The following is a 27,887-nucleotide window of genomic DNA, read 5'->3' as shown; positions in this document are numbered from 1 at the left end:
AAGGTCCTCCCACTATTTTTTGCGAATTGATAACCTCTACCTCCAACTCGAGGAATTACATTAATTTCTTAGCAGATACTAAAATCCACAAGGACTGCATTCGGGCCTGAGTGTGGCTCGACCAACCCTAGTGCATCCATGGGTAGGTTCATAACCAATTATTTTCCCAAACAACTTCTAGCATTGGGTTTTGCCCCAGACATCCCTTCAGCAGCGTGTGGCACCTCCACTAAAAATCTTGGTTAGGTCCAACCATTAACATGACACATCAAGTGCATCCAACAAATGGATGTCCAGGCCCGAGTGTGGCTCGACCAACCTGAGTATTGATCTGAAGGTACATCATGATGGTCATATGATGAATGATAATTTCAATACATAATAGACACCAGGTGTGTAGTGCCTCCAATGTCTATTTAAAATATTGGACTCATTATCACACACCTTAATGAGAGGCAATGACCAAGTTATCTCATAACTTTATCACTTTATAAACCTAATAATTTAGAAGATTTAATTTCATTGACCTGAGAATAAGAGAAGAAGTTGACCTACAAGCTGCAAATCCTTCCACTGACTTCACCAAGTCATGTAAAGAATTAAACACAAGCTAGTCTAAAGACACCTAAATTAGTCACACTGATTCACCTTAATGGCATGGGTTTGCGCGAATCAACTAGTGACCTAATCAAAATATAATCTATCATATTGACTAGATAAGTAAGATCAGTGGGAGGGATATGCCCTTAACTCACCGTAGACGTATCTAGGTGAATAGCTCCCAATTAAAAACCACTTGATCGAATCTGCCAAACTTATCTTAGACACCAACTGGTTAATTAGTTTCAATTTGGCACACTAGAAGATTCAAGCTCAACCATGGAGCCATGATCATGGTCCATTTATTAGAGTCAAATACATGGACTTGATCAAACTTTAACTATTGAGATTGATTTAGAGAAATACTGACATAATCTAATTCAATACTTGATTAGATTTAATTAATTTTTTTACTTGATCCATATGTGCTCCTAACCCTAGGTCTAACCCATTAAAAGGACCTGATCCATGCTAACCCTTTGCTCATTATATTATATGGTATCTTAATGATCTTCAATTCTCAATTCTAGATCATTCAAACTTAATTCAAAATAAAGTATGTGAAATATGTGTTTCAGTTTGTAAAACTATTCTACAAGAGTTTCAAGTGAAGCATACCATGTGTTTCAACATATAAAAATATTTTTTTATAATATGTTTAATAATTAAACATACATAGGTATGATCTAAACTTTATTCATACATCTCATGTATCATGATAATTTTTAGATCAATACCAATTACATCATATTTAATATGTAATTCAGATCTAAAATAATTTTATATCTAAATTTTATCCTATTATAATGAATCATAAATTATTTTAGGTCTAATCTAAATATATTTATGATCAAAATAATATATAAAAATTTATTCATTTTTTTTTTTCATGAAACAGGATCATAACGACAACCCTACACATCATAAGAGAACCCATCGAATAGGCAAAAGAGAGATTAATCTCTTCAATCTCTTATGATCGGATGGTCTGATGATCTCATCAATCCAAATACTAGGCTACTAAGATCTAAAATCTAATTTTATATATAATTACATCAACATGTAATTATTGATAAAACTATTTTATGTCTTAAACATATCCTTGATCTCATCAATTATGTTCTTCATCTAATCCAATTAGATTTGATGTATCATATACATCATATCAAATCTAAAACTTATCTTATACTGATTATAAAATATTAATTTTAGATTTCATATCAAATAAAAAAAATAATTAGATACAAATATGAATACATAAGGAATTAATTTTTGATAAAATCTATTTTTTTGTAGTGCTGAATTATGATAGAATTCAGATCTAAATATCCATCAAAATGGATTCAATTAAAATTTAAAATAATTTTTACTTCATAAAAAAATAATAAAATTAAAATTATATTAAAAAAAAATTAATTTATATTATTTTTTATCAAAAATTTAGCAATAGCAAAATTCTGTTATAACAGATTTATAATGACCTCAATCAACCACTGATTAGGCACCTCAAATCCAATCAAAATTAGATCAAAAATTTTATATAAATAGATTTAAATGAGATTTAATATCATACAAAAAATATTAGTTATATCTCATATAAATAATCATAAAAAAATTTATTTTGTATGTATATATTTCAGGCCTGTTCTGATACCAATTGAAGGGAAGGAAATAGTTTCCCTCCAAAATGCCCAGGTTGCATCTAAAAATTTTCTCTAATGTTCTACTTGTTTAAGGATCAAATCTTTACCTGAATCATAGTAGAACTAGAGATCAAATCTCAAATTATCTGATATAAATCTTTGCACAGGCCTAGATATGTAGACCCTCTACTTTACATGCACGTCAGACGCTACAAGAAAGCAGGATGAACTCCAATCCAATTTGCTTTGTATACACAATCAATTGAGAGATGAGATATGATGATGTGACATCTCACACCAGTAGATAGGATGCCCAAGAAAGATCCACACCCAAGGAGAGGAGGAGGCAACAAAGAGAGAGATGTAGAAGATGAAGGACCTCTCTCTTCACATGCTTGTCTCTCTCTCTTTTTCTCTTCTCTCAATTTGATTTGTTTGCTATTCTATTTTTTTCTCTTATCCATAGGTAGAGACCCTCTCTATTTATAGATGATTCTCATGACCCAATGAGAGGAGGACTCTTTATTCAAATCTAATTTGAATTGGTCCAACACTCATGAAAGGACTCATACATGAGATATAATTGCGATCACTTATGATATCCACTTTGCACCTACTCTTACACCCACTTGGGATGCCCCAAATAAGCACCAAAATAATTTTTTGTTGTACTTTATGTATGGGTATTCTCAGTGCAAGTAGGAATACTCATATCTCATCCAAAATAGGTCTGGTTTGAATCTGATTCGAAGCTGGTTCGAAATAATTTTGAAAGGCTGTCAATCCTAAACTGTTTAGGACTTTTGTACCAAATCTAACTTAGATTTTGGATCTATTTAAGTCTAATTAATTCAGATCTAATCTAAAATTAATTAGTACTTAAATTCTATCTTTCATATATTCCATGGATCATAGATAGAAATTGTTCATCCCTGGGATTGAACCTGAACCTCATGTGTAGTGCTAGCAAGACAAAGTCAACTCTTCAATCTCGTTTGACCCACAACTCAATTCTCAATCAAGTTAGCTTATATGTTCAATCAAGTCAAGTACTTTCAGATTGGATATATAAATATCGATCAATTTTTTTCTACTTTGTCTGACTTGTGTGCATGACTCCATAAGTTCAAACACTAAGTCGGTAGCACAGAAACTAATTTCTGTACTAATTGAGATACCATGTAGCAATCGTTTATGACATCTAGATAGGTCAAATTATTGTAAAAAAATATTTTAGAACCCATACTCATGGTTACCGCATAATTCATTTTTTTGATCCTGGATGCTCTAGGATGGTCTCAAGTTAACTGTCAACTGAGATTGCTTCATCCATATTGTATTTCAACCTTTCAAATCTATGTCATAGATTATCCTAGTCAAGGCTTTACTAAATTAAAATACAGTGATACATCAACTTCAATAATCTGAAGGGGTCAATCCCATCTTGATCTACACACAGACTTCGCAAGTACTTGACTGTACCCAGTAACCTTCCATCACTGCATTAAAAATCCAAGTAGTTCGACACCAAAGCACAGTGAGTTGCTTGCAAGTCACTATGGTGATCTCAGGTCTGAAAAATATTTATATCCATATATTTCATGAGTAGCTCTTGACAGCAGAATGCTTAGCAGGTGAATCACTTGTTCAGTGATGATGTTGAAGAAAACAGATCTAGGATTTTAGGATTAGATCTTGAAAACTTTTTCAAGATCAGACAGTGAAAGACTAAAATAAATCAAAATTTATCTTATAAAATTAGAGAATTTTTAGATCTAAGATCCTATTACATTATTATTACATGGCATTAAATCAAAAATTAAAATATAAAGAGCAAGAACTACATGTTGATTATATCAACATGTTTCTATACTACATCTAATATATATAAAATATAATAGATCAGATCTATTATCTTGCAAGTTAGACATTCTAACTTTGCTGATCTGGACTTGAGGATGATGTTACGAGCTGCACATGCATCTAGCCTAAAGGAGTCATCCACATGAGCCCACAAATCACGATCAGAAGTCTTGGTCCAGAAAATCAGTACAGTATGCTAGTATTGTGCTGATCCTTCTTCAATGGTCGATCAGATACCTCCTTCTTCTTAATTTAGACTCTTCCAAAGATGAGAAGTAGGAGAAGAAGTTTTAGATGTGAGATACTCTTAGAAAACTCACAGATAGAGGAAGAGAAGAGGTGAACTCAGCAACCCTAGAAGAAGACCCTCTTCTTCTTCTCTTTGCTCTCACCTAGACACTTAATTTTGTGTCTATTATATCTCCACACCCCAATACTATTTCTTCCTAATTCTCACATACTCTAAAGGTCTCTCAATTCTCTATAATCTACAAAAATTTTAAAAAGAAATTTATCTTAAATAATGAGATATGAATAGTTCTTGTCTAGGTCAAATACCTAGTCAAGGAAAATCCAAACAGGGCAAGACAAGTGGTGTCCAACTCTTGAATGCCCCCTCCTTATTTTTCTACCATGGATCACTAGCAAAGGGTACACAATATATGCCATAAAAGCCACAAAAATCTCAAAAAAAATCTGGATAAAATCAGTGCCATAAGGAAAGAGTTTTGATTTTCTAAAATTCTATCTCATAGAATTTGAAATCCAAACTAATTCCTACTTTGACTTGGTCCACAACCATATTCCATGTAAGAGAGAAAGAGTGGAAAGCTTTCAGTGTATGTGAAAGCCTAGGAGAGAAGGTTTTGTCACACAAAATAAGAGAGAGTGGGCGTGGGGGGCTAAGGTGGCGCAAGGTGGAATCCTAGTCTTACTAGGATTCAATCTATGACTTGTTTAAATTTGGTTTCTCAAACCAAATCAAACCAAAACCAAATCAATCTAATTAAAATAGATCTTAATCTAATTAAAAATCTAATTTAATCAGATTAAATTAGATTTAAATTTGATTTAATTTTTTAATCCAATTAAAAATTAGGTTGACCCAAGTCCTAATTGAATTAGGACTAATTTTTTCTTGCACTTGGCTTATCTAATAAACCAATTGGACTTGATCCAATCAAGTCCAAACTAAATATAATTAAATTATATTTAATTAAACTTAATCTCAGCCCATTGGCTTAATCAAATTAAGCCAATTAGTAATCAAATTGCTAATCGATTCTCCTGCAACACTTACACTAGGTTAAATGTCAATCGTATTGATCGTTTAACCCTAGAACGATTCTTAATCGTTGATCAACCATCTGATCAGATCGTGAACTCTAATATGTGTGATCTCATATGTCCAAACCTAAGTCAGTAGCATAAAAATAAATTTTTATACCAATCAAAGTGACCATCTAGCAATGATACTCGATGGTCAGATAGGTCGAATGTGTATAACAACATCTTTAGAACCCATGCGGATATAATTTTCATATAATTCATCCTCTTGACTAAAATGCTCATAGGACACCTTAGAATTCTACTGTCAACTCTGATCAGGTTGTCCACATTGTATTTCAAAATATCAAATCCATCTGATGGATTATCCTGGTCAAGATTTTACTAAATTAAAATACAGCGACTCATTCTTCTCCAACTCTTGGAGTGGTCAATCTTATCTCGATCACACTCTGACTTCGTAAGTTCTTGACTGTGCCCAGAAGCCTTCCATCACTGAATTAGAAATTCAGTTAGTTTAGTACCAAAGCACAGTGAGTTGCTTGCAAGTCACTGAGGCGATCTCAGGTCTAAGGGACACTTATACCTATATCCCATCAGAGACATTCTCGACAGCAGAATGCTCTAGAGTTGGTCACGTTCAATGATGATGTACCCTTACATCTCATCTATATGCCATACCAGTATCTCCACACTCCTTGATTAAGAAGACAACCAACCCATATGGCCTACAGCAACCTATGCTCGATAGAAGCTGTCATCCTTATTAATAGCCTATCATTTGGTCGTGAACAGTTTTAAGAACTAATCGATAAATCTTCTTATTATCGAACCTAAATAGTTCTAAAGATTTCATCACAATAACGGAGTTCATTAGAAGATGAAAACTTATGATGAAAATATCAAAAATATATTTTATTTATTAACAAATCAATTACAATATAAGGTTGCTCAACCGTTAACAGGTTGATGATTGATTTTTGGGACATATTTTCCAATAATTCCCACTTATCCTAAAGTCACTCGGCAAAGTATCTAATACTCATCTTCGACTTGTGGTTGTTGAACTCTTTTATCGCCAGGACTTTAGTGAAGGGGTCAGCCAAGTTCTCCTTTCTGTCGATCTTCTGAAGGTCAATATCATCTCGATCCACGATCTCCTGGATCAGGTGGAAGTGGTGTAAAATGTGCTTCGTTCGCTGGTGTGCTTTGGGTTTCTTCGCCTGAGCAATGGCACCAGTGCTGTCGCAGTAGTGCAAGATTGGACCATCGAGGGAGGATGCTACTTCGAGCTCGATGATGAATTTTTTCAGCCACATAGCTTTCTTCGCAACATCCGATGCTGCGATGTACTCCGCCTCACAAACAGAGTCTGCCATAGTATGCTGCTTGAAACTCTTTCAATAGATATCTCTACCATTCAGAGTAAAGATATAACCCGACATGCTTCTACCATCATCATGGTCAGATTGAAAGCTGAAATCTGTGAACCCCACAAGTTTCAGATCTGACTCACCATAAACCAACCATTGGTCCTTAGTATTTCTTAAATACTTAAGGATGGCTTTAACCACTTTCCAATAGTTTTCTCCAGGATCAGATTGGTATCTACTCACTACTCCTAGTGAGTATGCCACATCTAGCCTTATACATGTCATGACATATATGATAGATCCCACAGCCGAAGCATATGAGACTCTACTCATATGCTCTCTCTCTTCAGAAGTTGTTGGACAATCTTTCTTAGAGAAAAATTTCATGGCCTATCGGTAGATAGCCCTTCTTAAAATTCTCCATGCTAAACCTCTTCAACACAGTGTCTATGTACATGGACTGGAATAACCCAAGCATCCTTTTAGATCTATCTCTATAGATCTTCATCCCTAGAATGTAGGATGCTTCATCTAAATCTTTTATGGAGAACTGCGATGATAACCAAACTTTTATTCTTTGTAGTATGGAGATGTCATTTTTGATTAAGAGAATATCATCCACATACAAAATAATGATATCACAACTGGACCATTTGCCCATTTATAGATGCAGGGCTCTTCTCTGTTCTTAACAAAGCCATACATTTTGATCACCTTATCAAAATGCATGTTCCAACTCTGAGAAGCTTGCTTCAATCCATAAATGGATCTCTGAAGCTTGCACACCTTGGACTCATCTGTGGATGTAAACCCCTCAGGTTGTATCATATACACCTCTTCGGTCAGCTCTCCATTCAGAAAAGTTGTTTTTACATCCATCTGCCGGATCTCATAATCTAGATGGACAGCTATTGCAAGCATTATCCGAATGGATTTGAGCATTGCCATAGGAGAGAACATCTCGTTATAGTCAATACTATAATGTTGACGATACCCCTTGGCAACCAGATGGGCTTTATAGGTCTCCACCTTTCTGTCTACGCCCATCTTCCTTTTGAAGACCCATTTATATCCAATGGGTTTAACCCCTTTAGGTGGGTCAACCAATGTCCATACATCATTGACCTTCATGGACTCTATTTTGAATTTCATGGCTTCAAGCCATTTCTCAGAATCAGGTCTCTGCATTGCATCCATATAGGTGATCGGATCCTCATCGTTCTCATCGAGTTTGATTGGATCACTGTCCCAGACCAAAAAATCATAGTATCTATCCGACTGATGTGATACTCTATCGGATTGCCTTAGTGGTACAGGTACATTGGGCTCTGAATCTGATCTAAACAAATCCGACTCAGGTTCAGCTATTGGTGTCGGTCCTTCTACCTGTTGAACTTCATCAAGTTCAACCTTAGAGGCAACGATTCCTTCACCAAGGAACTTTTTTCTAAAAAGATTGCCTTAAGACTGACGAACACCTTTTGTTCATCAGCATGATAGAAAAAATATCTTTTGGTCTCTTTGGGGTACCCTATGAATGTGTATTTATCAGATCTAGGTCCAAATTTATCTGTAACTAACCGTTTGACATAGGCCGGGCACCTCCAGACCCTAAGGTGTGAAAGTTCTGGCTTACGTCCTGTCCATATCTCATATGGAGTCTTAATTACAGACTTACTTGGAATCCTATTTAACATATAACAGGCCAATTCGAGTGCATATCCCCAGAAAGATATCGACAAGCTGGCAAAACCCATCATGGATTAGATCATGTCTAACAGAGTCTGATTTCTTCTTTTAGATACACCATTATGCTGTGGTGTTCCTGAAGGAGTCCATTGAGAGAGAATCCCATTCCCTCCTAGATATGTGAGAAATTCACCAGAAAGGTATTCTCCTCCTCAATCAGATCGAAGAATTTTAATACTCTTTTCAATTTATTTTTCTACTTCACTTCGGAATCGTTTGAATATTTCAAATGAATCTAACTTATGTTTCATCAGATAGACATATCCATATCTGAAAAGATCATCCATGAAAGTGATGAAGTAGAAATATCCACCTCTAGCACTTATGCTCATGGGCCCACATACATCAGCATGTACTAGGCCCAAGAGCTCAGTAGCTCTCTCACCTTTCCCAGTAAAAGATGACTTGGTCATTTTACCAAGAAGATAGGACTCACAGGTTGTAAGTGATTCACAATCACTGACTTCGAGGATTCCCTCTTGAGTCAACATGTTTATCCTGTTCTTGTTTATATGACTTAGCTTATAGTGTCATAAGTAGATATCTGATACACTATCTAATCTAGGGTTCTTACTAGTAGAATAGACTACGTTAATAGGTTGTGATAACATATACACACCATTGTTCAAATGTCCACAAAAAATAGTAACACCATTCATAATGATATTACAAACTTGTTTCTTTATTGAAATTTCATAATCATTTTTGGTCAGAAGGCCGACAGAAATAATATTTAAAAAGAAACTGGGACAGAAATGACAATCATTAAGAATAACAGTATGGGACTCAAATACAAGTTTCAAGATTTCTAATGCTAGAACTGAAACTGATCTTCCATCTCCAATGTTTAGGAACCTCTCGTCTTGCTCGAATCTCCTACTGACCTGCAACCCCTTGCCCAGCAATAGCTTGCTTTTTTCTCTACCTGTTCAGGTCCAGAGAGGCAATGTACTAAGGACAGTTCCTCTTCCAGTGCCCCCGCTTCTTGCAAAAGAAGCATTCAGTTTGACTCTTATCGGGCTTGATCTTTCTAGTCTGGCCCTGCACTGATGTCCCAGCCTGAACTTGCACCTTCTTCACTTTCTTCTTCTTGTTCTTCTTTCCTTTCTCAAAGGGTTGAGAACCAGAAGACAAACCTCCCACTAAGTTCATCGACTCCTTGTGGAGTTGGTGATCCTTGTCAAAGTTCTGAAGCAACCCCAGTAACCCATGGTAGTTTACTTCAGGCTTTGTTATTCTATAATGAGTGAGGAATGGGAGATAAGACTTGAGCAGCGAGTTCAGTATTGCACCTTTCCCAAGCTGCTCATGCAAGGAAAAGCCGAGCTTGCTCAAACACTCCATCAGCTCGATCATGTACACTGCATGATCAGTGACAGAGGCACCATCCCATATTTTGGTGTTGAAGATGGCACAACTAGTCTTGTACCTCTCCACATCATCGGGTGTGCCAAAGGTATCCTCCAACACTTGAAGCATGTCCTTTGGCTGAGCCATCTCAAATTTGCGATTGAACTCATTGCTCATGGTAGCCAGCATGATGCAGCGCACCGTGATCCGATCACTGAGCCACTTCTGGTAAGTGTCTCTGACTATTCCACATACATTGACAGCTGGCTCCTCAGGTGCAGGATCCGTTATCACATATAGGATCCGTTCATACTCCAGGATTATCTTCAACTTTCAGTACCAGCTACCGAAGTTGGGTCCCACCAACTTATCATTGTCCAACAATGATCGGAGTGATAGGGAAGTGGCCATATCTACTCAAAGAAAAACCATAATCTAATTAGTAATTGATTCATTAAACCTTAAGATTTAGATTTTAATCAAAAAATTTCTCCCACTATTTTATTCGAATTGGTAGCCTCTACCTCCAATTCGAGAAATTACCCCAATTTCTTAGTGGGTACTAGAATCCACTTAGACTGCACACAAGCCCAACTTTGGTTGGCCAACCCATGTACATCTAAGAGTAGATTCATAACCAATTATTTTTCTAGATAATTTTTAGTAATTTTAATTTTATCCCAGTCCCTAATCAGTAGGCTTTGGCCTCCACTGAAAAGGTCTGGTTAGGTCCAACCATTAACATGACCATACTTGGCCCATCTAGCCAATGAATGATTAGACCCAACTTTGGTTGGCTAATCTAACCACCATTTAGAAAGATGCAGTCAAGAAATCATATTATGAATGATAATTTCATCAGCCGATAAGCACCAGGCCTTTGGGCCTCCAATGATTATCCAACTGATGGACCCATTATCATCCACTTAATGGGAGGCTATGATCTAGTTATCATCATAACTATTTTATTTTAAGAACTTAATAATTTTAGAAGATTTAATTGATTTAGAGAAGAAGGTCAGATGAAACAGCTTATCATAATCCTCCTACTGGCTTCACCAAGTCAACTTAAGGGAGACCATTAAAAGGGCTAGTCTAGGAGCACCTAAATCAGTCACACTGATTTACCTAGCTGACATGGGTCAGCTCGAATAGTCAAGTGATCTGATCAAAATATAATTTCACCAAGAGACCAGGTAAGTTCGATCGATGGGTGGGTCTGCCAAAGCTTGCCTTAGACACCATCAGAAATGGCCAGATAAGTGGGTTGCCAATTAATAACCACCAGTCTGGTTTACCTTAGACACCAACTGGTTTAATTAGTTTTGATTAGATCAACCTAATAGTTCATGCTAGACTGCTTAGCCAAGAATCAAATCCTTTTGGTTTTCGTTAAAGACATGAACTTGACCAACTACAACTATTGTAATTGATCTAGAGAATCCTTGACCTAATCTAAGACAACAATTGATTAGATTTAATCAATTTTCTAATTAAGTCCATGTTGAATCTAACCTTAGGTCTAACCCAATTAATGGACCTAATTCCCACTAACCCATTAACCCAATTTATTATGGTTTGTGTCTTAGGTTCTTCAATTCACAATCCTAGAACCTAATCAAACAACTTCTTAATTCTCAATTAAGTTTTGGACTGAGGGTTGGGGTTCGGCTTTTCAAAAATAATTTTCATATTTGTAAAATATTTTTATAACATGGTTCTACCAACCAAGTTGTATGTTTGATTCATAATCAAAATGTAAGTGAAATAAGTATGAAACTACTTTAGATCTAATCTAAACAGGTTCATGTAATTGAAATAATTTTAACTTTAAACTGCGCAAATTTTTCAGACAAATATATGATGGTTCTTTGTGCGGAAATTATTAACAAAGATATTTTATTTTAGATTTAAATACTTTTTAAATCTAATAAATTATAAATTTAATCTAGATCATATCTAACAAATTTATGATTAAAGATAGATTTACATGAACTTGGACAATCTTTGCACTGTAAAGGATAAACCTTATAGCAGGACAACCTACAGTTCATGATTGATCTAAAAATTTTAATTTTAGATTTAAAAATTAGATTATAAATTAGATCTAATCTAGAAAATAATCTAAAAATATATGAATAATCATGTAATAAACAACCTAGGCTTTGATACCAATTAAACGAACCAGATCTAGGGTTTCAGGGTTAGATCTTGAAACCTTTTCAAGATCAGACAATGGAAGACTAAAATAAATCAAAATTTATTTTATAAAACTAGAAAATCCTTAGATCTAAGATCATATTATATGATTATTATATGATATTAAATCAAAAAATAAAATATAAAGAGCAAGAACTACATGTTGATCATATCAACATGTTTCTATACTACATCTAATGTATGTAAAATATAATAGATCAGATCTATTACCTTGCAAGTTAGATGTTCTAACTTTACTGATCCAAGCTTGAGGATGATGTTGCAAGCTACACATGCATCTGGCCTCTAAGAGTCATCTATATGAGCCCATGAATCACGATCAGAAGTCCTGATCCAGAAAATCAGCACAGTATGCTAGTACTGTGCTGATCCTACTTCGATGGTCAATCAGATACCTCCTTCTTCTTGATTTAGACTCTTTCAAAGATAAAAAGTAGAAGAAGGAGATTTAGATATGAGACACTCTCAGAAAATCTATAGATGGAGGAAGAAAAGAGGTGAACTTAGCAACCCTAGAAGAAGACCCTCTTCTTCTTCTCTTTGCTCTCACCTAGACACTTAGTTTTGTGTCTATTATATCTCCATGCTCCAACAATATTTATTCATGATTTTCACATGCCCTAAAGGTATCTCAATGCTATATAATTTATAAAAATTTAAAAAAAAATATTCATCTTAAATAATGAGATATGAAGAGTCCTTGTCTAGGTCAAATACCTAGTCAAGGAAAATCCAAACAGGGCAAGACAAGTGGTGCCCAACTCTTGGGCATCCCCTCCTTCTTTTTCTACCATGGACCACCAAAAAAGGGTGCAAAATATATACCATAAAAGTCACAAAAATTTCAAAAAAAATCTACATAAAATTAGTACCATAAGGAAAGAGTTTTGGTTTCCTAAAATTTTATCTCATAAAATTTGAAATCCAAACTAATTTCTACTTTGACTTGGTCCACAACTACATTTCATGTAAGAGAGAAAGAGTGGAAAGCTTTGGATGTATATGAAGGCCTGGGAGAGAAGGTTTTGTTGTACAAAATAAGAGAGAGTGGGTGTGGGGGGCTAAGGTGGTGCAAGGTAGAATCCTAGTCTTACTAGGATTCAATCTATGACTTGTCCAAATTTGGTTTCTCAAATCAAATCAAACCAAAATCAAATCAATTTAGTTAAAATAAGTCTTAATTCAATTAATAACCTAATTTAATCAAATTAAATTACATTTAAATCTGATTTAATTTTTTAATCGAATTAAAAATTAGGTTGACCCAAGTCCTAATTGAGCTAGGACTAGTTTTTCCTTGCACTTAGCTTATCTAATAAATAATTGAACTTGATCCAATCAAGCTCAAACTAAATCTAATTAAATCATATTCAATTAAACTTAATCTCAGCCCATTGGCTTAATTAAATTAAGTCAATTAGCAATCAAATTGTGAATCGATCATCCTGCAACACTTGCACTAGGTTAAATGTCAATCGTATTGATCATTTAACTCTAGAACGATTCTTAATCATTGATCAACCATCTGATCGGATTGTGAATTCTAATGTGTGTGATCTCATAGGTTTGAACCTAAGCCAGTAGCATAGAAATAAATTTTTATACCAATCGAAGTGACCATCTAGCAGTGGTACCCGATGGTCGGATAGGTCGAATGTGTAGAACAACATCCTTAGAATCCATGCGGATATAGTTTCCATATAATTCATCTCCTTGACCAAAATGCTCATAGAACACCTTAGAGTTCAACTGTCAACTCGGATCAAGTTGTCCATATTGTGTTTCAAAATATCAAATCCATTTGATGGATTACCCTGGCCAAGATTTTGCTAAATTGAAATACAGCGACTCATTCTTCTCCAACTCTTAGAGTGGTCAATCCCATCTCGATTACACTCTGACTTCGCAAGTACTTGACTGTGCCTAGAAGCCTTCCATCACTGAATTAAAAATTCAGTTAGTCTAGTACCAAAGCACAATGAGTTGCTTGCAAGTCACTAAAGCGATCTCAGGTCTAAGAAACACTTATACTTATATCCCATCAGAGACATACTCGACAGTAGAATACTCTGGAGTTGGTCATGTTCAATGATGATGTACTCTTACATCTCATCTGTATGCCATACCAGTGTCTCCATACTTCTTGGTTAAGAGGACAACCAACCCATATGTCCTACAGCGACCTATGCTCGATAGAAGCTATCGTCCTTATTAACAGCCTATCATTTGATCGTAAATAGTTTTAAGGACTAATTGATAAATCCTCTCTTTATCAAACCTAAATAGTCTTAAAAGTTTCATTATAATAATGGAGTTCATTAGAAGATGAAAACTTATGATGAAAATATCAAAAATATATTTTATTTATTAACAAATCAATTACAATACAAGGTTGCTCAACCGTCAATAGGTTGACGATTGATTTTTGGGATATATTTTTCAACAGATGTACCCTTATATCTCACCTATATGTCATATCAGTATCACCACACTCCTTGATTAAGAGGATAACCAACCCATATGGCACACAACGATCTTCACTCGATAAACGTCATCATCCCATAATGATGTATCATTTGGTCGCGAACTTGTTTAAGAACTATACGATAAATCCTCTCTTTATCGTACACTAGCATAGTTTTAGGGACTTCATCACAATACAAGAGTTCAATGAAGATGTCACTTTATGATAAAAAATATCAGAATAAGTATTATTCAATAATCAATAATTCATATACAAAGATGAACTCAATCATCACACGATTGGTTTTAGGACACAATTCTCAACAGAGATCACCATAGAATCTTATGCACATAAATCTATATTTTGAATCATACCCAGGCATGGCATTAAGATATGTACGGGGTGTTCTAGATATAGTAGAGTGTGTATAAAGATTGTGAGTAGGTCAACATAGAATCGATCACTCCTAGTAAGAGGAGATCGCATCTTGTGTATTCTCATTCTTAGATGACTTAGAAAAAGTCTTTTGGCCAAAAGTAGGAAGGAGATTAGAAAGAGTTTCTAATGCTTCTTCATCAGAGTTATCATTGGTTAATTAAAAATTGATATGAACATATATTTGAGTTTGACATGATTTCATACTCATGAACATATTTAGGGTGCAGAGATAATCGAAGGATTGAATTGCACGGTAACTTGCCACTGAAGGATATATTTGATATTTCTATCAAATTTTATATCTTCTAAGTAGTCATGATATATTACTAGATATCAATCTTGACTTGTAGATTTGATCGAATTAAAGAGTTTAATTCGATCGTCAATTAGAAAAGATTCTAATTGTTGAACTTAAGTTAGCTCGATTGGACCTAAATTGATTAGATTTAAATTTAATCAAATTTGATCAACTTGCACTCAGACCTACTGCTAGCTAGATGTGGAACTTAATGGGTCACACACATATAAAAATTGGTTAAAGACCCTTTAAATAAGGTTGATTAAAATTTTGGATTCAATCAGGGTTCCGATAAGCATGCTAGCATATATGGAAACCTTTGCTCTTTTAGAGATCAATTTGGTCTCATCCCTTAATAATAAGCTAGCCCAATTTAGTGAGCATTTGGGTTAGGTCATACAACTAGGAAGCAATAAAATAGAGATGCCATATCTAATGTTAACACCAAAAACTAAGAGTCTAAGTTGTGAAGTACTCTTGGCGCAAAAATGAAGAGCGCACGCGCTCTTTAGTTTTGGCATACAGAAGGACTAAGAATCCTTCTGCTTTGGGTCTCTAATTTTTATGACAATAAGATCAGATCACGAACCACCTAGCATACTATTTAAAGTATGAAAAAATATTGAGATTACACATGAAATTTTTGCTACAACCTTGCTGTGTGTGTGAGAGATCTTCTAGATGTGAGAAGAGATGCGAAGACTCCTTCTATTTAAGGAGTCTTAGGCGACCTTATTTTATCTAATATTTTTTTTGATAAAGATCACATTTAAGTCATGATCATGTTTGATAAATATAAAAAAATATCAGATGTTGAAGGGTTGCTTTTCACACCCTTTTTTGGGCATGTGCATGCATGATAGAGAGAAGGTACTCGCATGTCTCTCCGATGAAGAGTCCTTCTTAGATTTGAACTCTTATCCAAATGGGGTGTCACTTGTTGATAGCCTTTCCATTTGAACAAAAGATTATGTGGCAAATGTTCACACTGATCAGAATTCAGAAGAGATGCCAAATGCATCTCTTTTTGGGCATGCACGCATGAGAAGAAAATTATCGACGTATCACACCCTGAAGAGTCCTTCTGTTTAAAGACTCTCAGATAAGTGATATAAGGACCTGATATAACTTTCCAAATGAGCCATGCCTTCTATGTTGGTGCCCCATCTGGTGCTATAAATAAGGGACGGCAGATGGATTGATCACTCAATTCTTACATCCCCTATCCACTCCCTCTCTTACAACTCTAAGGTTTAGGACAAAGGCTTGTTCTTTTAAGACAAGCCTAATCCTAATAGCTCTAAAGATTTAAGAGGTCCAAAAGAAGGTAGACAGGTCTAGTGGGTGGTTCTAAGAGGTTTGAACTTAGGTCTGAAGAAAGGTCTGATCAATTGGTGATTAGTCAAGTTCTAGGGACTAGAACTTTTAAAGCAAGGTGAAGGAGGAGCACTATCTTTGATTCAATTTTTATGTGGATCATCATTGGAGGACAGACACTTAGATCCCTCATGAAAATTGAATTAATGCTATAGATATTCTTCATATCCAATTTTATATTAATAATACTTTGATTGATATAGTCAAAGATTTTTTGGGCATTAAGATTTTTGGAGCATCAGGTATTTTGAATGAAAATTTTAAACATCTAACCCTTCCGCTGCACCACCAGAACCCACCATAAATTTGATTGGTATATGTGGAGTCCATTTCAAATATTATGGCTTCAAATTATTTATCAAAGTCATTACTCATAATAGCTTCCAAATAGGTCGTTGGATCATCATTATCAATGATGCGTGATGTGTTGTTATTCTCAATGACAAACCCATACTTGAGTGGTACATTACATACTCTATTTGACCTTCAGTAAGGAGGTATGTATAGTGACTATGCCTCAACAATGGGCACTTCTAGTTGAGTGTCAACTTATGAATTCTTCATATGCTGATTCTGGATAGACTGTAGATCTAGAACTTCCGTAGGTTCAACTGTCCTCCCACTGTCTTTTTCTTGGATGAACTCTTTCTTCAAGAAAATTGCATGCCTACCAACAAACACCTTTCATTGAGTAGAATGGTAGAAGTAGTATCTTATACTCTTCTTGGAATAACTTACAAAGCTGTATTTTTTTGATCTAGCACTAAGCTTATGTTCATTAATATTTTTTACATAAGCAGGGTAACCTCAAATCTTAAGATGTTTAAGACTGGGTCTCTTCCCTTTTCATATCTTATATGGAGTGCTAGAGATAGATTTTGATGGTACTTTGTTTAAAACATATGCCGCGGCCTCAAGAGTAAATCCTCAAAAAGAGATCGAAAGATCCGTGAAGCACATCATGGACCGCCCCATATCTAATAAGGTGTAATTTCTCTTTTCCACAATACCATTTAATTATAGTATAAGGAGGTGTCCACTGAAAAAAAATATCATTTTATTTTAAATGATCAAGAAACTCACTAGTTAAGTATTCTCCTCCTCGATCAGATCAAAAAGCTTTAATACTTTTATCAGTTTGTCTCTAAACCTTCTTTGATACTCTTTAAACTTATCAAAGACTTCAAATTTGTATTTCATTAAATATACATATCCAAACCTTAATATATCATCAGTAAATATGATGAAGTAGAAGTATCCTTCTCTAGCCTGAGTCGATATTGGACCATAAATATCAGTATGTACTAGGTTTAAAATATCACTCATCTTTTCTCTATGTCCAGTAAATAGAGTCTTAGTTATCTTACCTATGAGACAGATTCAAAATCATAAGGATCAAAAAATTTATCTTTGTATAACTTGTTAATTCTTGACTCATTTATATGACCAAATCGACAGTGCTAAAGGTATGTAACATTCACATCTTCTCTCTTTCTTTTCTTCATATTATCAACATGAAGCACATTATCATTAAGTGATAAGAATAAAAGACAATTATCAATGTAAGCATTTTCATAGAATTCAATAGAAAAATAAATAGAACAACCATTATTCTTAACTATTATTTCAAAACCTTATTCTAATAACAAAAATATAAAAATAATATTTTTAATAATTTTTAAAATATAATAATTGACTTCAGTTTCAAAATTTTATCCGAAGGCAACTTCAACACCTTGGTTCCTATGGCTTTAGTCTGGATGGATTCTCCACTAGTGCTGAATAGCATGAAGTCACCTTCATTCAGATTTTTTTTTTCCTATAGATCCTACAACGATTTACAAAGGTGTAAATCACAGGTAGTATCCAATATCAAAGAATCTGAAGTTGAAGTACTTAATGATAAGTTTGTTTATATCATATACAAACTTTTAGCAATATTTGCTTCCTTGTGCTTCAAAATTGCAAGATGTTCCTTGTAATTCCTTTTTCAGTGCCCATCATTGCCGCAATGAAAGTAAGTAGCTTTGGTGGAGACCTTCTTCGCCTTCTTTTTTAAGATGCTAACTTTATGGTTCATCTTTTTCTTAGAATCTTTCTTGTTTTTCTTCTTGAAGATCTTATCTATAAGAAGAACTGGAGCCTTTTCACCCTTGAAATAGCTCTCTACTATTTTGAGCATATTCAATAGTTTAGATAGGCTAATATTCAGTTTGTTTATATGAAAGTTTATGATAAACTGTGAGAATGAATCAGAGAGTGACTGCAAGATCAAATCCTGACTAAGCTCACCATCCATAGTAAAACCCAATTATCCCAGGTGAGTGATTAGATCAATCATCTTAAGAACATGAGTTTGCACGGATGTGCCTTCACTCATCCTGGCATAGAGCAACTGCTTAGATATCTCATTTCTAGCGATTCGACTTTGTTCTCCATATAACTCCTTTAGATTAAGGAGTATAAAAGGAATATCCATGCCTTCATGCTGTCTTTGAAGTTTATTGTTCATTGAGGTAAGCATGATATATTTGACAGTCACACTGTCATCCTTCTATATTTTATATGTGGCCCTTTCCTCCTTAGATGCATCTTCTTCGATCATATTAGGTGCAGGAGTATCCAATATATAGGAGACCTTTTTCTGTGTGAGAATAATTTTTAAATTTCTCAATCAGTCCACATAATTTGATCTGATCAATTTGTTTGCATCTTATAAGCCATGAAGTGATGATGAGGATGCCATAATGCAATTTATCTACAATAACAAGAACACTGTATAAGAGGATAACTCATGATGACATACACAATTAGATTAAGACTTTTGTCTAATTGTATCTCCTATTATTTTAACAAATTTTATAGCTCTCAAATATGAAAAACAAGAAACATCATCATGTTTCTAAGTAGGGTTGAGTTTCCTATTCCTCACAAACACCTTGTGGATAGCACAACAAGCATTCATGAGTTCAAGAGTAGGTAACTCTTTATCAATTGTACTTTATACAATTCTCAATATTTTACTTGCCTCTAGATCACTCATAGTCTTATGGATAGCACAACAAACTATAGTGTCCTAGTTAAGTTAACCCTTCATTCTCATATGGTCATACTCAAACAATGCTGTCCTTATGGATAGCACAATAAGATAATACTATTCAAATATGCCATAAGCATCAGTATGCACTCAGTCAACATCATATCAATTTCTATAGTAAGTCTTATGGATAGCACAACAAGCTCACTAAGATCTTGATATACACTATTGGCTAAGAATGAAGGAAGGCCTTTGTAGTGTCTAGATTACTAATCAATCTAAGTTTAAAACTCAATAAGACCAAATTGACCAGATAAGTAGGTGGGAGGCTTTCTGTAGCTTTTCTTAGATACCAACATAGTTAGCCAGGCCAGCATATGGACCTAATTAGAAAATCACTTTCAACACTTACCTTGACACCAGTTGATCAAATGAATTCAACATTCAATTTGTAAGTGAATCCCATCACTACAACTTAATTTAACTTTTATAGAGGGTCTTAGACTGGTCTCAGCACATCCTAACTTTTACATAATATGTAACATACATATTATATTTTGTCCTATACAACATACTATTTCAAGTTATAATATCATTCATATTATCATGCCAAAAATAATTACTATAATCATAAAGGGTATACAAATAATATTGACTTAACATATAATAAGTTTAGTCAACTTACAAAACTCTAATCAAATTAGGCATGTAAAAACAATACACCTTAAATCATAATAATTTAAGCATCAAACAATCATGAACCATTAAATTTCATATTGTAGCAAATTCTATATTGAATAACTAAAATTTAAATTCATGGTTCAAACAAAGTCAAAAATAACTTTTGATTTTAAGATCGATATTAGAAATCAATACAACATATTAGCAAAATATGAATCAGATCAAATCTATACTACAACTTTGATAGTTGTTTGATCGAATCTAACAAGAGTGATTTTGATACCACTATTGAGTTTCGATCATATAGCAGAATATGAATTTTAAAAAAAAATTAACATGTATATCGAAAGCTTTAACAATTAAAACTATCGTACCAAGACTCAAACCCTAGAATCACCTTGTAGATGTCGAACAAACCAAAAACAATGCATACAAAGAGATAGAAACTCAAACTTGCTAAAATGAGCAATATGATAATAAGGTGATCTTTATGAGACTTTAAAATAAAAATCTTCCAATAGTGATCCACATGAAAGATGATCAAGATCCTTTCCAACCAGTGCGGTGCCGCAGCCTTTTCTTCACAAGAACACTACCGACTTTCTTCTCGAAGAACGATTGCACCAACACACTTTTGCCTTCAATTCCTCCACTAAGACCATGCCAAGAGAGTTCTCTCTAGAGATCTCTCAATCTAGGATTTGATTTTGTACTCTAACATAAAGAAAAATCAAACCTTAAGACAAGCACACCACACTTGCCTTTTTTCTCACCTCTCTTCTTTCTACTTTTCCACTCAATTCTCTTATCTTTTTTCCTCAATTTTTTTTTGACTTTTTTCTCTCTTATCACACACCAAAATCTCTAATTTTTCTTAGAATTTCACAATCCTTATCCCATAAGGGGCATCCCATTTAAATAGGGAATGAAATGGTGGCAAGGAGTCTCAAGGGGTGCCAACTCTTGGTGCTCCACTTCCTCACATAGAAAAATAATTTTTTTGATGGAATAAATAGCATAGAAGAACCTTCACATAGAAGGAGTCCTTCTCTTCTACATCCCATAATTCTCACATTAAATATGGTGTGTGATAATTAAAGAAATCGATGAAATATGAAGAGATGTTAAGAGACTAAAAGAAGAAGGACTCTCCATCTTCCTTAACACTAAAAAGGGTGGGCAGCAATTATTTTTGGTGTGGACAACTAGATGGCATGGAGGAGTCCTTCCATACTTGAAAAATTTTTAAGTTAGATAGGAAACCAAATAAATTAGACTTAATCCAATCAAATCAAAGACAACAGGTTTGGTTTAGCTCAAACACTTTGGACTTAACCTAATTGGGAACTTGAGTTAACATAATATACTAACATATCAAATTAACCCCTAAGATTTATATTAAATTCTAACTAAATCAGATGAAGATCAAATCTCAAAGTGTGTGACCCATTGGATTCCAAATCTAAGCAACAGTGGACTTAGACTTTTGATCTAACCCTAATCCGATTAGACTAGGTCAGCCCAAATGCACCAATTAACTAGGACTCTTCCTAATTAATTATTAAATTAATTTTTTTTAATTATTGTGAGTCTATAAGTTAAGATTGATATTTAGCAATATGTCATGACTACCCAGAAGAGATAGAATTTGATGAAAATATCAAAAATATCCTTCAATGATAAGTTACTGTGCAATTCAATCTTTCAGTCATACAATACCCCAGATGAGCTATGGACATGGAATCATATCAAGCTCAATTACTTATCTAAATGTATCTTAATCAGAAGGTGGTGACTCAATTAATGATATATTAGAAACTCCTTTCTAATTATCATCTTACTTTAGCCAAAGACTTTCAGAATCATCAACCTATGAGATTACATAGGATGTTCGCTCTCCTTATTAGGAGTGATCGACTTTTATTGATCACTCATAATCTTCATGTATACTTTACCATATCCAGAACACCCCATACAAAGATCAGAGAATCAACTTAAAAAGTGAACCAAAATATGGATTCATGTACACAAGGTAACATGATGATCTCAGATCAAAGGATCACTTGCACAACTTTTAGTAGAGAATAATCAACTGACATGTAAATAAGACTCCATCAGATATTCTCTCGTAGGTTAATTCAATGAACTCATTCTCTAATGAGCATCCACATCTTTGTATTAGTATCATCACACAAGTAGTTGTAAGATCAATCATCCTCACCATTGAGCATATATAGGATGTACCAGTCTTATTGGTATCATTAATCTCCAACTCAATGAACCAATGACTGAAAATATTTTAGATCAAAGCTATCAAGAATTTAGGTCTCACTGGTGTGATCTCATCACGATCCTAAAATCATTATCCAGACCTATGAGATTCATTATAATCTTAAACAATAATAAGATGCAGTATATAATGAATCAAAATACCTATTTTATTAAAGAACAATATCAAGTACATGAGTTTGGAAGATAAAATACAGAAAAATATCCCATCGCATCTCATATGTGATTGGCTTGTACGGAATAATTCTTGTAGTGAGTGATCCTTTGACGTGCAGTGCATTGACTATTCACAGTGAGGCTACTGAATTTGACTGCATATTCCCTTAGTCTCTAGCCATTTGGTTCCTTACTATGTAAGTTGGCTACAATAGGTTCAGATTTGCTGTTAGGAGTAGGATGCACTTAGAAGAAATCTATCGACTTAATAGAAAAGGAGAAGTCCTATGCAATTCATAAGACTGAATTCAGAAAATTTTTGATCAAAGCTAGTATGAATACTATAAAAGAGTTTTATGGAATTCATAGATGAACTCGAGTCAAGCCAATCTTGCATATGACTGATGATGGGGTCTGATGAGTTCTCCATGATCTCCATCTAGTCGGGATGAATGATAAAAAGACTCAATCATATGGTAACTGTACCTGGAGATTTATATTTTTATTATACTAGAATTGCTACTACATATTGCTAGATGTCACTGGTGGATTGTGAGACTCATCGAGCATCGTCTTGATGATCGATGATCCTCAAGAGATAGAATTGAAATTATTTCGATCCATTAAAAAGAGTTTTGATGATATTGTGATGAAGATCATAGTATATCTCACTCTTAGATAGAATAAAACCTATAAAGTCACATACAAAAGAGGTTCTTATCTAATTAGATGACTGATTAATGATTATAAATTGTTAATGGATAAAATCATCAATGTGATTAATGATTAATCGTATGCAAAAGTTATAATAAAATAATTTACTAATGGTTAGTAAATTTTAGAAGGATTAATTAGTAATTAAATTGTTAATTGGTTCAATTGGATTGAGCAAAGAGGTTCGTATCAAGTCTAATTGAATTGAATTTAGTTTGACTTGAATCGGTTTCGACCCAATTGCAAGGGAGATTAGTTTCTGATTTGATCAGGACTTGGATTCAATTAAATTTTGATTTGATTAGGATTTGATTAAGGTTATTAGGTGCCTAATTGGATTATTTATTTGAGCCTAACTATATATGATTTGGATAAGGATCAAATAAAGAAATTAAGAGTCTAAATGAGAATGGACTCTTCCCTTTGCGCCACCCTTTTCTGGATGTCGAAGTTTCTTCATGCAAGAAAGTTTTTTGCATGAGATTTTTCATGCCTTCACCCCTTCACACATGCCTGCTTATCCATGCTAAACACACTCTTCTCATCTCCCCTCATGGTTGGATAAGGAAGTTTTAAATTTGATTTAAAAACTATCCTTATCTAGAAGAGGTTGTTTCCATTTTAACTCTTTTGATGCCTACCTTAAAAAGGAATTCTTTTTTGGCATGGAAAAAAATTAGATTTCACCGTGAGAAAGTCTTCATGAGTAGTTTTAGTGTGAAATATTTTTGGGGCATGGGTTTAAGGATGGCGCTTCCTTTCTTGGCATGAAGCAAACCCTCGGGTTTTCTAAGGGCTTAGGTGTTGATATATTTGGGAAGAGAGAAAAAGAAAAAATGGTTTTTCTTCTCTACATCTTCCACCACCTCTTATTCCTCCTAATAGATCCTTCTTCATCTCTAGAGGAGTCTGAAAGATTTAAAGAAGGAATCGAATTAGCCATCAAGAGGAAAGTCTGTAAGGGAGCTAGCACCTTGGTGACTTTGACAATCTCAGATCAGACAACGGATCTTGTGTGGATACCTATAGAGGCTGGACAATTGTGCAGCTCGAAAAATTTCATCAAATTCATGGATCATCAGTTGCGGTATATTTTGACCCGTGCAAAGGTAAGATCTGATCTCAACTTGTTTAGTAGATACGATCTGCTAGTAGATGTGATCTGCACTACATAGATATGATCTATGATTTAATTTTTAGATTGCATGCATGTCATATGATCCAAGATTAGATAGTTTTTAGATCTGATCTGATGCATATTAGATTAAAAAGTTTAATCTAAATCTATTCTACTGCATGCTTGATCGAAAAATTTTGAACTACATGTATGAAACTATCGATTTCTAACAGTGGTATCAGAGCCACTAGTTCAATCTTGTCATTCATGAATCTGAAATCTGATTTACAGAAATAAAATCTAAATTAATTTCATATGTTAGAGGTTGTTCTGAGATAAGATTACTTTAGCATAACTTGATTATGTTGAAAGATTGTTCTAGAATGATGTAGAAAATAGTAGTTTAGTAGATCTGAAAATTTTTGCATCTTATGCTTGACATGTTATACTTATTTTAGATCTGAAATTTATTTTAGATCTAAAATAAATTTGTTCTTCTTCAAATTTGAATTTAGATTTAGATCTAAAGTTCACATGTCATGTTTTGTTCTGATCTGATCTCGTTTTTAGATCTGAAATCAGATCTAATTTTAAAATCAAAATATAAAAATTCTACATCATGTTCATATATGAGATATGTGTAGACATGTATAGATCTGAATTTATGATCATGTATATGATATATGTTCCATGATTAGATTTGAATTATTGTTCATATGTGTGTTATGTGAAAGATAATCTGATTTGAAATTTAATAGATTACATATGTGATTAAATTTCTAGTAGCATGAGATCCTAGATATATGTGATATATATTTTAGATCTAGATTTTATTTTCATCCATATATTGATATGTATTTTTTATTAGTTTTAGATCAGAAAATGATGTATATAATACATAATTTGTACAAATTGATTTGAAACTTAATTTTTATAAAATCCTAGATCTGAAACCATAGGATCTATTGTATGAAACCCTAAAATTGTTGCTAGCATGCTTGCAGAGTCGATTCGAAATCAGTTCAAGTCCACTCGAGTCCTTGGTAAGTCGACTCATTCTTATTGGAGTCGACTTGAGATCCTGGTTAGTCGGCTCATTTGCATATGAGTCGACTCAATTCTACAGGTGTGGGCTTACAATTTTTGTTCGTCACAGATGAGTTGACCTGAGTTCTAAGGTGAGTCGACTCGAGTCCATTGACAATAAAAATTATATGTGATATAGTCTAAATTAGTTTAGAGTAGAAATTATTTTGACATCTAAACCAAATCAATATTCATAATACACTTAATTAAGAATTAAGATTTAAAATTAAAAGATCTAAAATTATGAATTTAAGATTCAAATTTTAGTTGCATAAAATATGAGGATAAGAGTGTGGGTAGCTCAATTAGGTTTAGTTTGAGCAGTTGATCAAACAAAATTAAATGTTGATCAGGATTAGGTCAAATATACTCATAACCAATCCAATTAGTTGTAGTATGGTTGGATCGATTAACAACTACATGTTATTTATCAACCTAAGACCTAATTTGGCTCAGTGAATCGAGACTAGGTCAATAAGCTAACCTGATCAATTCTAATCAACCAATTTAGTGTCTAATACAAGTACATAGATGGTGGTTATTTAATTGGTTCTATTATCTGATCTAGCTAATTTGTTGGTATCTAAGGAAAGTAATGAGGGGACCCCATACATCTTAACTTACCTGATCATTTTGAGAGATTATATTTTGAATTAGGTTACTTGTTGACTCAAGCTAGCCCATACCAATAGGTCAGTCATAACCGTTATGACTAATTAAAGATGAGACCAGAACCTATATCTCCTCAATCAAATATTAAGTCTAGTGATCTTCCACCATTGTAGAGATGTGGATGCCTTTCTGGCATTGATCGTTCTTGGCTCGTTACAGTAGTTTGGTTGCATCAAAGAGGCACAACCACTCTATTGGCATTTGATGCCTTGGGGTAGAGATGGGGTTGGGCTAAATAACTGTTAGGTGAGGGATCCAATGATGGCTCTGAAGGGCAAAAAAATAGTTTCTTTTTGGAAGACTCAGGTTGCATCTAAAAATTTTTTTATTCATCTACATGATTAAGGATCAAATTTTTACATAATTAGCAGTAGAACTAGAGATCAAATCTCAAATAATCTGATATAAACTTTCACGGAGATCTGGATGTGCAGACCTTCTACTTCGCATGCACGTCAGATGCCGTAAAAAAGTAGGATGAACTCCAATCCAATCGCCTTCACAATCCAATCAAATAAGGAAGGAGATGTACTGGTGTGACACCTCACACGAGTAGGTGGGATGCCCAAGAAGGATCCATGCCCAAGGGAAGAGGGGCGGGACCAAAAGGGAAGAGACCAAGGGAAGAAGAAGGCTCTTCTCTTCTCATGCTTATTTCTCTCTTCTCTCAATCTAATTTTTCTCTATGCATCCATAGGTAGAGATCCTTTCTATTTATAGATGAATCCCATAACCCAATAAGTATAGGAGTCCTAACTCAAATTTGATTTGAATTAGTCCAATACTCATGAAAGAAGGATTCCTACATGAGATAGAATTACCATCACATATGACAATCAATTTGCACCCACTCTCTCACCCACATGGGATGCTCCAAACCAGCACCATTCCAGGTGTTGGTCGGCCCACATGAGAGGAGAATTCCAATGAAAGTGAGAATCTCATATCTCATCCAAAATGGATCCGATGCAAATCCAATTTGAAGCTGGTTCGAAATAATTTTAAAAGGCAGTCAATCCCAAACTCTTTAAAACTTTTGTACCAAATCTAATTTAGATTTTTAGATCTAATTATGTTTAATTAATTTAGATCTAATCTAAAATTAATCAGTACTTAAATCTAATATTTTATATACTCCATGGATCATAGATCAGAAACTGTTCATCCCTAAGATCAAATTTGAACCTCATATGTAGTGCTAGCTAGACATAGTCAACTCTTCAATTTTATTTGACCCATAACTTAATTCTCAATTAAGTTAACTTATATATTTAATCAAGTCAAGTACTTTCAAATTAGATATATAAATATAGGTCAATTTTTTTCTACTTTGTCTGACTTGTGTGAGTGACTCCATAGGTTCAAATACTAAGTTGGTAGCACAGAAATCAATTTCTGCACTAATTGAGATACCATCTAGCAATAATTTTTGATGTTCAGATAGGTCGAATTATTACAAAAGAATATTTCAGA

This window comes from Elaeis guineensis, chromosome 10 (genome assembly GCF_000442705.2).
Source record: "Elaeis guineensis isolate ETL-2024a chromosome 10, EG11, whole genome shotgun sequence".
Lineage (NCBI taxonomy): Eukaryota > Viridiplantae > Streptophyta > Magnoliopsida > Arecales > Arecaceae > Elaeis > Elaeis guineensis.
Note: the sequence above shows the minus strand (reverse complement) of the source record.